This window comes from Macrobrachium nipponense, chromosome 41 (genome assembly GCF_015104395.2).
Source record: "Macrobrachium nipponense isolate FS-2020 chromosome 41, ASM1510439v2, whole genome shotgun sequence".
NCBI classification, from domain to species: domain Eukaryota; kingdom Metazoa; phylum Arthropoda; class Malacostraca; order Decapoda; family Palaemonidae; genus Macrobrachium; species Macrobrachium nipponense.
In genome coordinates this window covers 37,061,007-37,074,800 of record NC_061102.1, presented here as the reverse complement: position 1 = coordinate 37,074,800, position 13,794 = coordinate 37,061,007, and the positions used below count along the sequence as shown (strand labels likewise).

At 35.5% G+C, this 13,794-nt stretch overlaps 1 protein-coding gene across 5 annotated transcripts in view; it reads left to right on the top strand.

Moving 5' to 3' along the window:
- The window catches only part of LOC135212693 (uncharacterized), an 885,471-nt gene that overhangs the window by 361,701 nt on the left and 509,976 nt on the right, over window positions 1-13,794 (top strand). The gene's annotated exons all lie outside the window — the stretch shown is intronic.

Sequence of the window (13,794 nt, the reverse complement as noted above, 5' to 3'; positions counted from 1 at the left end):
ACTACTGGAAGCTTTCATGGATAATCTTGTAAATGAAAGACGATGAGGTTTTAGATGCTAATATTGGAGATTCTTAGTTTCTAAGAAGATAGAAAATGTTTGCTAAGTAACCAGTACCAAGTGCCTTTAGTAGATTCACATTAACCGTCCATCTGATGTCTAGGCCAGTTCCTTACGACGCTCCTGATTGGCTGTTGTTAAGCCAGTCACAGGGCTGGAAACTCTCGGTCTCTCTCGAGAGTTCACATAGTTAGGATCTATGTTCCACCTCTCCTGAGGGATAAATCTTTCAAAAGTATCCCTCAGGAGAGGTGGAAATACATCTTGCCTATATGAACTCTCTCGAGAGACTGAGAGTTTCCAGCCCTGGCATGGCTTATCAACAGCCAATCAGGAGCGTCGTAAGGGACTAGCCTAGACATCAAATGCACGGCTGATGTGAAACTACTATAGCAGCCGATTGATTTTAAAGGACGAAATTCTATTTTTATGGTTTCACCTGAACCATACAAAACAAACAAAAGAAATGCATTGTAAAGAGTCAACACGGTTCTCTTGGTGCCGAGTATGACCGACACTTTACTTTGAGTTCACTTAGAAAACAACCAGCAGAGTGAACTGGTGAAAGCGCTTACGGCAGAAGGCCTTTATGTCCTGCCATCCCTAAACATGAGCTCATCAAACACTCCACTTCGTCGGCCGGATCTCCAGGTAGCCTCGTAAAAACAACGGCCGTGTTTGAAGGAAGGACTCCGAGAGGAAGGTTTTAAGTAACGTTATTGAATCGCTAACATTTTCCTCAAAAGATTTTTCATTGGTTCCTGTGGGAGGGGTTCGGGAGCGATGCAGCTGAAGTAAGAATTGAGTAGTGTAGGACAAAGTTCTTGAATGCAGGTCCGTTTATCTCACTTTGGGTTTTAACCTGGGCAAACTTTCCAGTTTTCTTCAGCATCTCAGATTTTTGGGTTCGTATACTTTGATAATCATTTTCTTCAATATAAAGTCATTTCGTGATTTAATCTTTTACCTGTTAATGAATGAAAGTGCGTCACTGCTTGACTAATATGGTTATTGTCTACTACACTGGTTTTTTAAAAAGACTTTATGGTGTTTTTCGGAAGAAAAGGTTTATGTTCATATTTATAAGAATATTATGTGTGGTTTTTGTGTTTTCCATTCTGAACTTACACCACGGTTTAAAATCACTCTCGTTTTTTAACTCCAACACTTTGTCGTAGCAAACAAGTTGAAGATCTACAAGCGGGATTTAAGTTTTTAGGGAGAAACAGTCCATCCGGCAGTGTGGTCACTGTAATGAATTTTAGTTGCTTCTGGAGAATTCATACGACGGTTATTTTCAGAAAAATAAGTCTTTAATCGTCGACTAACGAGTACCCAGACTGACATTTGATCCCTTCCAGTCTTTTGATAATTATCGATGGCCCTGATCCAATAGGGTAAAAAAAAAAGAAAAAAAAAACTCCTAGGCAGATGTAGTTAGGCGTAGTTTCTGCCCTTTTGCTGTTATCAGGACTTTTCAGTAGGTGTATTGGAAAGGCTAATTGGAGGGGAAAGATTCTGGTTAGATTATCAGGTGTATGTATGTCCTCCTCCTCTTCTTTTTCTCATTTTTGAATATCGACTCCATCATTATTGGCCTTTCCTGGTTAATTTGGCTGTTATGGATACTATCTTGCATGTTTACATGCTCTTGACGTTTGCCTGTAAACATCTGATTTTGCATTACAACTTTACATGTTAGATTTTCTTTTCTCATAATCTATGCTGATTTTTTTTTGAATGGCTTATTATCTTTAATAATTTTATCTCGAATAAATTTATGAAATTAAATTCCATTGAACTTATATTGGTTGTTATTTTCAAAGACCTTGAGTTAAACCCTAACCCTGCAGTTCTTTGAAAAGGATATTGTAGAGTACTATATTTAAATACTAGATGGCAGATTGACATGATTTCCAAAATCACACATTGTGTATGGTCTGATTTTTCTATCTCAAAGGTCTTTGCTGGGAACAATTTTGATGAAGTTCGCCATTTCAGGGATCAGACCAAAGGTTCTCACACATTGCCTGAGAAATGGTTTCTGTGACAGGTTTGAAAACTTTTACTGTATAGTTATAAAGATTATTGTTATAAAGATTATTGTAACATTTATGCATCTGGAATTTATTGCAGCCTTTTCACCAATGACTTATTGTTAACATGTTCTTGATCAAATCTCTGAATTGCAAAGGTTTTTAATGTAATGGCTTTTTTTCCTTCCTCAGGTAGCGTCTCTGGTAAGCACAGAAGTGAGTTATGTAAATAGTCTTGATTTGATGCAGCTAGTTAGTGTGCCTGCTTATATTTCTGGTAGTATAGCATAGATCAAGGTCTCACAGACATCTTCTGTAGTTGTTGCAAATGCTTATATGTTATTTGGGAAGTCTGTCAGATTGCACGTAATAGAAAATTGTTGTACTGTCGTTAATATTTCCGAAGTAATGAACTTAAAATGTCAACATTATCTTTATAGTATCCTCTTATCCTTAAAGGAAATATAAATCCTGCCGGCTTTGGATTCAGTACATTATCGGCCAGCTCATCTTTGCTATAATGTAAGAGAACTGGTAACTACATCATATGACAATAAAAGATACTTGTTTTGCGTGATTTTTAAGCCTGAGCATTCTTTGATTGACATTATCTTCTTGATACATGTTATCTAAAGCCACTTCTCGCAAAATTGGCTTTTCTTGCATGTGCACGAAAGATATATTACACAATCTGTAGAATTTAAGTAGAAGAGACTTAGATGGAGTTTGCCAATTGGGGCTTCCATGCACACTCCTGAGTTCGGTACATTGTATCATTATATTTTGAAGAATTGTTGTTGAAGACAATTGAAAATTATGTAATACTGTGCCTACTCCAAAGTGCGGTATAAGTACAAATTTCAGTATTTAGTGTTTGATCTGTCATTCAGGCGTTTTTCATTGTTGCTCAAAGTTACTTATTTGTTGTTTTACACAGTTGTATAGAGTTTAGACACTTGTTTCATGACGGCCAGTACCATACAGGAAATAATGAGATGTTTCTTTTTAGTTGGTTAACAGTAATAAATCTCTTATTATGATCTTGAAGATGAAGCCGTTAGAGTCTAGTGATTTAATTGCTACAATTGTTAAATACCGACTCTTTGCGGCAGGTATACTAATAAGGTGCACCAGTCATGTCTGTGTTTCCTTCAGTAATTTCTAGGGACCTGTGGTGGTTTTAAATTTGTAGTAGTAACGACGTCATTGACCATGAGAATGAAATGTTACGGTACGCAAATGATATAGCTCTTTTTGCAGCCAGTAACTTCTACTAAAATCAAAATAAAGTAACTACTGACTGAAGAGGTCAGTAGTTACTTTATATGGTAGAGGTCATTATCTGACCTCTTGTATAACCGATAGCCAACTCACTGTTCGTTTGCAACACTACTGATGAAAAGGAATAACGCTACTAAGTATTCCAGAATCCACAGGCCATGAAATAGCGTTTTTCTTAAACAACTTTTCAACCGACGTATGGATTTCTTTGCTACTAAAGCACTGAGTGTTTCTAACATTGTCTTAGCTTATTGTAGTACACTTAATTGAAAGATGTGACGTTTCCTTTTTAAAAAAAGACCAACTTCTTGCCTTTCCTCAGACCCTTTCGAACAAGAGGTGCTTTATGACGTATCTGTGACGCAGAACCCCCTCTTTACCTAATTATTAAAAAAATAGCTTATATATCATCATACAATATATTAATTTGCTTCAAAAAATTTCGTATGACCCAGGATAGGTAAACTGACATTTAACCTTAAGTCAAACAACCATTTGAAAAGGTATAGTGGAGGATACGTCATACCGACGTCACTGATACACGCCACCACTTTTGTGAATGGTTGGGTGGCTAAGCGCAACTTTAGCCTCATTTCCTTAATTAAATAGGTCAAGGAAACACATATGGCAATGTACAGTACTTCCGAAAATTAGGACGAAGTTTGAAACACTCAGTGCTTTAGTGGCATGGAAATTCTAAAGTCGGTTTTAAATGTTTACGAAAAACACATGTCAGGGTCTGGAATGCATAGTAGCTTTCTGTTTTGAAGCAGTTACAAGAGGAGTCATCTTATTCCCCAGAAAATTAGGTGTATTCCGAAAAACGTCCTACATGAGCGAGTAAAGGATGCTATTGTCACTGGATTCCGGTCCTTTGTGCTACCGTTTTTAAAGATACTGTTATTGTTCTCTTTAAGTGTCAGTAGCATCCATTCCCTATTGTTTTCTTTACAAAATTTTTCATAGTTATGTATTCGTTTTCTCTTCCTTGGAAATTATGGTCTTGCCTGTCTTTGTCATAGGATTAATCGATAAAGTTCATTTCCGTCGGGAACATCCTGCATATTCCAGTGAGGAGTTAAGCTACTTTACCGGCCAATACCCGGTGTCTCGTTGATACTAATATGGATGTTATTACCGTAAGTCAAGTGAGTTGGCAGTATTACTTTGAAGTATCTTGCCATTAGTGTCGCGAAGAAATGTTTGCCTAAATAAGTCAATCAGTTAGTCCATTGCGCTGGACACCTTGGACAAACAGAAATACCTAGTCGTATGGAAAGTGAAATGTATTTTATTTTTATTATATCAGGTATATGTAATGATAAAGGTACATAAATATATAAATATCTGCTCACAGATTACGAAACGTAAAGCCTATCAATTATAAATAGGCAAAATGTATTATGTAGAATTTTTTTGTCTATAGAAACAACGATACAGTAACGTGAAAAGGGCCACAGGCAGCGCTAGAAACGAGGTGCAAAAACCGTTCGGAAAAGGCGACACATTGAGCCAAAGGGTGTTATGGAACGGAAACAAATAGAAATGTAGGTATATTTTACCATTTCAAAAGTCATTCTTTTTGTTTGTGGCAACTTTTCCCCGCAAGTCTAACGGTTGTAAAGTTGAGGAAAACTTTATCTGTACAGTTTTTGATTTTGAAACTATGAGTTACATTTACCTTGCTACTCTTTCAGTTTTGCCTCTTTTATGGCGCTACAGCCGCATAGATGATGAAAATGCAAGGAAAGTAATCACTACCATGATAATTTGTTGTTCACCTTGGTTGACGTGAAAACTTGTCTTTGCATTCCGTACATACTCTTTGGAAATATCAGAACAGACACTACTTATCGAGTGTCCACTTTCCCCCTCAGGCAGAAAGAATTGTTCGTGAACCGAGATGAAGTACTTTCACAAATATTATCTTTTAAGAGATTGAAATGTCAAGGAATTCTTTATAATCGTGTTAATCCTTGTAGAACCAGATGTAAAAAAAAAAAAAAAAAAAAAAAAAAAAAAAAAAAAAACAATGTCAGGTATCAGAGAGAGATACGCAAATATATTCGTATTAATATATCTGGGCTCAGAAAAGGAAAATCGACCACAGTAAGAATCTTATTACCACGTAAAATATCTTTTAATTATCATCCCCACCAATGGAAAAAGTATTGATATTTTATTTAATTGTGGAAGAATAATTACGTATTCCCAGTACGTTATATCTTTACGAGAACGAAGTCTAATGCGACGATTCGGAGAAATGAGCTGTAAAGATTGCTACCTAACTTTTATGGGCCCAACGACTCTTCCATTCTATTTCTGGCCGTTGTTCGAATTTGCAGCTATATTCAGAAAAAAAAAGAAGGTACGCCGTCCATGTTTAAACGTAAATGGAGATTTTTAAGTGTGATTGCAATAAATGGCCATTCACCTCTATTTCCCCATGGAAAGTTTTCAATTGCTGTCGAGATGCGAATTCCGAATCAAAATAAAGGAATGGATAATGCACACAGCGCTGCTGAATACAAGTGGCGTCTCACTAGTGAGCTTTTGACAGAGAGAAAGAAGGTGTCGCCGTGGTATAGACATCTACGACCCTTTGCATAACATATAAGAAATGCGAATCCAACTTGAAAATGATGAAGAGAAAATAGTTATGATGTACTCAATATCATGGAAATATAGAGGAAAGTACTACAGTTGATAAGGCAAAAATTAATTTTTATCTGAGATAATGTTTTCCCGATGTCACATTTTAATGCTCTTGGGTCTTTGCAGCATCCCCGCGGCACCTAGCTGCAATTTCTTTCATTCCTTTGACTGTACCCCCGTTCATATTCTCTTTCTTCCAAATGACTTTCCACCCTCTCCTAACAATTGTTTCATAGTGCAACTGCTTTGAGGTTTTCCTCCTGTTACACCTATCCAATTTTCTGGCTGTCAATTTCCGTTTCAGCACTGAATAACCTCATAGGTCCTAGCTCTTGGCCTTTGGCTTAAATCCCGTATTCTATCTATCTATCTCTGCTCTATATCAGAACGAGTTTCTGAAAATAATGCAAAAATGTAAGCACTCCAATGGAAAAAGTGATCAGTATGAAGCTGACAAAATTGCTAATAGCCCAATGTCGTTATCAGTGGCGAGTAGGCGGACTGCTGGTAATCTAGAGGAGGTAAAATGATGGGTAAAAGAGGATGATCAAAAGACTGAAAGCCGTTTTATCTTGTAAAGTTTACCGGGATGAGATAAAATTTTTGTTCCTTTAGCTGTTGTAGTGTTGATAAAATGAAATTCTTCTTTGGTAAAACTTTGGTCAGACGAATTTTATTGGGTGTGGGCTATTCGATGTTGGGTAACTTGAGCGATATAAGATGAAATTACTGTAAGGCAAATTTATTGAATAGTTGACCTCTCACCGATTATGAAATCTGACTGGAATTGAGGCTGCTGTGTTTGTTCAATATATTATGATCCAAACTCTTCCACTTGTTGAAATGGGGGTTTGTGACTGGATGCTGACGCGGCAGAAATCTTTTCGAGGAAATGTTTGCGTAGCTGGCTGAAAAGGGAATCTCATATTACTGGAGACTTGAGAATGTTTCTTTTTTTTTTTTTTTTAATCCTTTCGTAACGTGTAAATATGTATTTTTTTTAACAATTTTGTACATCTGATTTTTCAACAATTTTTATTTTCCCGTCTTTCAAGTGTAATTTTTATCTTTATTGTTTTTTCTTCCCTCGCTATTCTGTTTTGTGGGCATTGTCCTTGTCGATATCTGAGTTTCGGCTTTCCAGCATTCGACATTCTGTCTGTAAACGAGATAAAAAAGTATAAACTTATCAGTCTTTATTTTGTTGCTTATTCATTTTCGTTAGTTCCCATGGTGATAACCTTCATGAAGTTCTACCTTATTCTGAATGACATAGTATATTACAGAAGGAGAATTTGAAGAATTTACATATCTAGAAATAAGAAATAACTCCTTTAGCTGAATCTCTCTCTCTCTCTCTCTCTCTCATATCAATGAAAGAAGCATTGAGAGCAACATTTTCCTTTTCTCTGGTTCCTGCCAAGAAACTCCCACACAACTCGACCTGCAAAAGGATAAAGATGTAACACACCCTCCTTGTTGCCCATCACCTCCCAACTTTTAATCTTTTCTAGTGTCTTTCCATGCGACTTTCCGCTTGCCAGGACTAACATATAATTGTTTCTCTTACCACATCTTTAACTGTATGTTTAATCATTCATGTACAGGGATTCATATGTATGTTTATGATAATACAGTGAGTGAACCACAGGCCTAATTATGCATCAGGTTCACTTTCCTTGGATTGGCACTTTTCTGTCGTTATTGAAATTATTTATCGTTGTATAGTAAAGGTATGATAATGTTTTTCTGCCTGACTAGTTAATCAGAGTAACCGGATTCTCAAAGCCGGTGAGAAGTGAACTAATGCTGGAAATGGACAATGTCATGATATAAAGTTCCGATATATAATTATTTTATGGTCTGGTCAGCATTTTAGGGAATTTCTCGAATGGAGATAATAGTTAATATTGAAGGCAAAATGTTTACAAATAAGTGGATATATAGTATACCTCTGTTAAGGTTTTGCATCTGTAGTACAAATTGATATAATACATTTTTTTTGTCCATTATCTTCTAAATCCCTTAAAGGGAGAGCCTATAGCATTGTTTTTCCACTAATATTTCTTCTTTACTTTTTCGTATTTGCCATTCTCTAATGGTCTACATTAGAATATTATCATATTTTGATGATTCTGATATAAATGTGTGTAGCTTTGAGTACTAGTATCTTTTCTTACTCTTTGTAGTTGTAATTACACATACGGAGTCAAACGTCACGCGCAGACCAATTACGCATAGCTACACAAGCGCATGCATCCTTATCATTTAGGTAAAAAGGAAAAAAAAAATATGAGCGAAAGTTCTCATCATGAGAAGACGATCCATCGAACAGTTTTGATTTATATGTTATATGAAACGTGACAGTCACCAAGTCTTATCTCTTGCATTCAAATGGCCTGATGTTTTCCGCCTACATAGTGTGCTGGGAAGCCACACCATCGTTATTGATCCGTATCTTTATGGAAACTCTTGGAGTAAGGCCGGGACGTTTTTCTTGCTTCTCCTTTCACGACTAATTTATTTCTCTGAAGGAAACCCAACCCTACCCTTTGGAAACCCGGACTGTTGTTTGTGCTTGTTGTGGATGGTTAAGTTTCTCGCTGAACGAGTGGTTTTCGCGCTCGGCTGCCAATCCGGTGGCCCGAAGTTCGATTCTCGGGTCGGCCAACGTGGAATCAGAGGAATTTATTTCTGGTGATAGAAATACATTTCTCGATATAATGTGGTTCGGATCCCACAATAAGCTGTTGGTCCCGTTGCTAAGTGACCAATTGGTTCTTAGCCTCGTAGAAATATCTAATCCTTCGGGCCAGCCCTAGGAGAGCTGTTAATCAGCTCAGTGGTCTGGTAAAACTAAGATATACTTAACTTTTTGTGGATGGTTAGTTTCCATACATGGTAAAATGCGTATTATTCTGTGTGATTTTTAGTTTTTGATGGTCATTTTGGAGACTTATGTAGTTACTTTTTTAGCTACGAAAGAATGTTTTGTTGATGGAGTAGTCCACACTCCTAAATTACAGTACTGCATATTTCATATTTTTTCTTTAGGAACGTCTCAGAATTTACAAAAGAAAGTTAAGCAAATTTATGTATCATTTTGCGTACTTATTTTTTTTTACTATATATTGCTTCTTATGCAGGTAGTAATAGACTTTTGAATAGGTGAACAGAGATATTCGTATCTTCCAAAGTATAGGAGCTATCATCGAAGGTAGTAACATACGAGTATAATAAGTTTTTAAAGAAACGGCGGGGGGGGGGGGGTGGAGCGCTATCCACCCTCTTATGCATGACTCACTGATGGTCATGACTTGAGATCAAAGCAACGTAATGGTCAAATACTCTCTCTATCACTCTCCGTCTGTGTCTCACTCTTTTAGTCAATTTTGGTGTAAACTGAAATTTCTCCTTTTCCTTGGTCGAGACGAGCACTCCCCGTGGGTCTCAAGTATAATCGCAGAAATGCGTAACCTTTCCGTGTAACACTCTTTCCCCATTGCCCCTTCTCTCATTCTGTCACCCGAAAACCCTGGAAGTCCAAGATGCTCTTTTGTCTGCCCCAGTTCGTCCAGTTTCGATCTCTCTTTATCTAGAGATAGGCAAGGATGCGTCTTTTTTGTGTTTTAAAGGTAAACTTCGCTGCAGACTGCATGTGCGTTTTTCTCTTTGGTGACTATGCCGCTGGAATAAATACAATTATTTTGAATCACGTGAAGTATAAGACATCACAGTATAGTTTATGTAGATGTTAATATATCCTGATTTTATCTCACTCAATAGAATAATAAAGCTTTGCGTTGAAGTAAACTAACAAATGTTTTAGGAAAGTACTCTCTCCCATTATGTAGACTTTTATGTACCGTAATATGAATGTTTGTCAGTGGGCATGTAGTACTATCTACGAGGGACCTGCTTCACTTTGTTGTACGTATCAGTAAGGCTGAATTCTGTAACACCAACTCTTCCCAATGTGTCATTTTCAAGCATGTTTTGTAAGCTCAGAAACAAATTGAATTTTTTCTCCGTCTGCATTTCAATCTCTGATGATGCTATTTCTTGTTCGTTAAGTCATTATACGAAAATGTGTAGGCCATATCAGATAAATAGGTAACTAACTTGTTTGCCCTCTACTGAGCCCATGCCAAGTTGCCACTCCATTTTTCTAAAAGTGACGATTAAAGTGCTCCTGAAAAAGGCCCAAGAAAACAATAAATATTCTGATTGTGTATGTTCGTTAGCCTTGATTAATGAAATTTCCGTTTACTTTTAAATGCAGTTTTATATTAATGTCATCGTTGGTGGCCTGTTTTGAAGTATAGGTAAGAAATGTAAAAAAAAGAGAAGCTTTTCTTCCAAATTCAAAAGATGTGACGATGTGCAGGACAATTCCATAATTTAGCCGGGATGAAATCGAAAGGGGAAAAGGAAGTGGAAAGAGAGATTGAGGATTATAAGAATAAAAAAGACAAAAACAGGAAAATAACTCCAAAGCCTTTGGGGCTATTGACAGTGATGCAGTCGCCTTACTGATTGGGAACGTGTTTCAGAAGTTTTCGACACACGTATCTGTTGAAATGTGTCAAATCCCGAGGGGCCTGCCAAGGTTCTAGTGATCATTATAGTCCATGAGCCAGTCAATTTTTCGGTATCAAAGTAGGTGCAAAGGATTACTACTATTTTTGGGACGAGTGGGCTCCCTAGATATAGAAAATATATGCTAACCTTGCAGAAAAACTGGCCAAACCTATTTTAATGCTGTTTTTGTGTAGTTTGCATATAACGCATTTTTTCGCAAATGAAAATGTCACAGTTTACAAAAACTTTTGTAGAATGCTTTGTTTTTGGCAAAGAACCGTCGAATTTGCAGAGACACGAACTATTAACCTGAGGAGGAATACGAGAAATAGACAGAATTTGAATTTCAGTAACTTGCAACCTGTCAGTGCCCTATTTGTTTTATACAAAACTCCATTTTGTCCTGAAAATTGGCAATATTATCATAAGACCATAACGACTTATAACTAACCATTATATTAATTGTTTTACAATCCAAAATAAATTCTAAAGCTTTTTATATTCTTATAAAATTTATGTAGGACGTTTTGATTAAGAGTTAGGACCATAATTTGGAATGTGAGAGAGCATCATAATGACCTGTTGCACTGCTTCTAGTTTCAATGCATTCATAGTCTCTAGTCTCTACACTGTACCATATTGAGTCATTTTACTCATACATTGTTTCATATTGACTAGATTTCTTGGGGATATCATACATTTTCCAAACCTATATATTTGTAGCTATCTGAAAATCATAGTGAAACTTTGCCCGTAATTTGATACAGATTTTCAAAATTTGAGGCTCTGGCTCATGTACTGTATAATCATATATATATATATATATATATATATATATATATATCATCTATATATATTATATATATGCCACAACCAATATATATATATATATCATATATATATATATATATATAATACTCACACACACATATATATAATATATGCGTATATATATATATATATATATATGCATATATATATATATATACACCACACAGATATATATTATATATAATAATATAATATATATACATAACATATATATATATATATATATATTATATATATGATATATATATATATATATATTATACATACATACTATATAGTATATATATAATATATATATACCATCCATAACATATATAATTTATATATTATATATGTATATATATATATATATATATTATGTATAGGATATATATATGTATGTATGGTATATATATATATATATATATATATTATAATATATATATATATATATATAGTTGCGAAATGTTCCAAATACCTGGTTATTACACTTGCCAATCGTAGAATTCAAAAGTTTTCTCGCTGCGGTCAGATACCTGAACTCTCATACGAAATAAAATACGACTGAGTACTCTAAAGGCGACAGTGATCCCTTAAAAACATGGGAGTGGGCGCTACGTTATTTCTGCTAATTAGGAAAATGCATTGTATATGTTGATGAAATGAAAAGATTGTATCACTAGTAGTATTTTTTTATTAAGAATCGGTGGAGAGAAGTGAGACTTAATTCCTCCATGCGTCTCAGCTGTAACCAAACACCAACACCAAGGGCATCCTTCTCTCTTACATAGTATTATATGAACAAGTTTATAGCTTCCAACCTTCCAACAAAGGAAGGATCAGACTGCATCTTCTTTGTCGTCTGGTATTGCTTCAGTGCAGACTCAATCAATTTCACTTACTGTGAAGGTATGTGATTGGTGTTTATATGATCTATCCTTTCATGTCCTTCAGTCCTTAAGGCCAAAACTCTGAATACACTAATAGAAATGGCTGCTATTTTGTTCCTTTAATTATCTTATGCTAACAGCTGTTTTAACCATTAATAATTATTAATGGTTAAAATTATAATTATATCTATATATACACGTATATATATTTGATTTTAGATCACGAAGAATTAAAAAACGTGATGATTATACGAACAAAGTTACAGCCAAGAAAGAAAATTGAAACACTGGAGATGTTAAGGACTTTCGTCTGAGTAATCTAAAGGCAACGGTGATCCCTTAAAACCCTAGAAAAATTGTGAGTTATTTGTATATATTTAAGTTTATCAAAACATTTGTTAAGTATCCATATATGCCAAAGTTAACCAAAAGGGCATCACTCCATCAAACAACTGAAACTGTCTTCACAATCTAGAGTCTCAACAGTAAAGACGGGAAGGAACAAAAATATTTACCTCTTGATTTTATTTTACATGTTAATTCCTACCACTGGTGGTCAATAAATGAAACACTACTGCAAAAATCTTCAAATATGAACATTTATTTTTTATTCAAAATTAATCCATCAGAATTCAAAACTTTACCTTTAAGAAAATTTACAAATACTTGAAAACGCAAAATTTAATTAATTCTTGAATCAAATTATGAAGCAAACTTAGGTAGATCTAAGTAGTAGATGTGCGTTGGGTATTTCTTTGGAAATAACGTTTCCTATATTATTTTGGTTGCTTATTAAGAATGTAACATTATTTTTGGCTGTCGACTGTAATTAATCTGTAATTTACCTTAGACTTTTATCCAACAAGGTAGGGGACCTTATGACCTTTTTTCTTTTCCGTTTCCATTACAGACAATGTTTCATGCACTTACCTGGCCAGGTTAGGTTAGGTTAGGTTAGGTAGTTAGGTTATTATGGTAACCTTTATGTTGTTTCCTTGAAAGGCCCCAGCCAGGTAACGACCTACTAGGTTAGGTTAGTATGATAACCTTCATTTTATGTTTTCTTTAAGGAAGCCCCCTGCCAGGTAACATAGTGTACTAGGTTAGGTTATGTTAGGTTAGGTTAGTATGATAACCTTTTATTTTCTGTTTCCTTTAAATGGGGTCGCCCCCAGCCAGGTAAAACAGCCTGCGAGGTTAGGTGGGGTTATTATGATAACCTTTATGTTATGTTTCCTTAAAGGGGGGGTCCAAGAAAGGGAAGCCCTGAGCCAGGTAACCCCGCCTACTAGACTAGGTTAGGACTGTATATTCAATGGATTCTGTTCGACGTCAGCTGCTAATTTACTAATTTACTGGTGTAAATAAACCTGAGTTCACCGTGAAAGATTTTATTTTAGACTTTGGTCGATGAAGTCTTCTAAATTTGTTGTAAAGTCCATGGTACCGAGACCTCTTTGCAGAATGTGTCAGTGTGAATA